This window comes from Acyrthosiphon pisum, chromosome A2 (genome assembly GCF_005508785.2).
Source record: "Acyrthosiphon pisum isolate AL4f chromosome A2, pea_aphid_22Mar2018_4r6ur, whole genome shotgun sequence".
Lineage (NCBI taxonomy): Eukaryota > Metazoa > Arthropoda > Insecta > Hemiptera > Aphididae > Acyrthosiphon > Acyrthosiphon pisum.
This window is the reverse complement of record NC_042495.1, coordinates 10,090,815-10,092,116: the sequence shown is the minus strand read 5'-3', so window position 1 is coordinate 10,092,116 and position 1,302 is coordinate 10,090,815.

Below are 1,302 nucleotides of genomic sequence, written 5' to 3'. Positions count from 1 at the left end.
ATAAACATTCAGTTAAGTATTCAAGTACCCGTGAAAATATCTTCACATATTTTATGTATTTCAATAAGAAAATAACCATTGCAATATTGACACCCAAACTAAATAAATCTACAATTTTAAGTACCACGAACTTATATTTTCCCTATGCTCCTCTAGTCCTAAGGACGGCCCTGGTGGAGGGTGTTATACCTACTTAGAACTTATTATTAATTATTATTATCACGTGTTGGCCACAAACCTAATATAAAACGTATACTTACTGCAAACAACAAACAAATATTCTGGCTAAATAATATGTTTGTAATTAATTTTCTTTTACTATTAGAAACTAATCATATATTATTATAACTGTTGGTCATTTATTTATTTATGTTATTACCAATTGTTTTAATACATTTTGTTCAAATTATAATTAAATAATAACATATATAAGTTTTAGCTTTCATAAATAATATTTAAATTTTTCCGATCACTGTTCTAATTTGTAATTTATAAAAGTTTTCCAAGATTCTTTTTAACTTTTCTCAGTTTCTTTTTTTCTGTAAATTATAGGTTTTTTTACTTTCAATAAAAAACCATTAAGTATACTGTTTTAGACTCATAGATGAACAATGAATGCAATTATGTATTAACAAAGGATTTTATTTCACGGAACACAAATCTGAAATAGTTTTATGCACCTCAACGTTTCACCACTGATCAGCTTTTTATAGAACAGTTATTTAGTCCAAGTGATTTTGATATATGTCTTGGTCAGCACAGCTAAGTTAAACTATATAGTTACCTAAACCAAGTAAGATAATTAAACGTAATTAAAGGTATTTAAACTTATTAGGTATTGTAAGTATACTAACTAAAGATTTTTTTTTAAAATTTATTGTAGTAGTATAATAGTAGTATATATTAACCTAACCTAATTGATAGTGGCAGATGATAATTCGATGAAGATTTCGGTGATTTAGAAGATGGGAATGAAAACGGTTCACGGTGCATCGTCCCCGTATTATTTGTACTGCGTATTTGCATATAATTATTGTTTTTATTTCATATCGTCATCCTCTCATACACGTCATCATTTCATCCCCATGCCCAACACATCACCCACCCTCTATCACCGGTCAGCATCATACACCACGACATACACACACAAACACGTCGTTCCAGGACTGTAAAAAAAATGTTTATGAAGGATAGAAAGGTGGTCTTATCAGACATCAGAATGAGTAGTTAGATTTTTGAAATTGGACTTTGGTTGATCACTAAATTATGGTAAATGAAATATAATATATATATAATAAAATA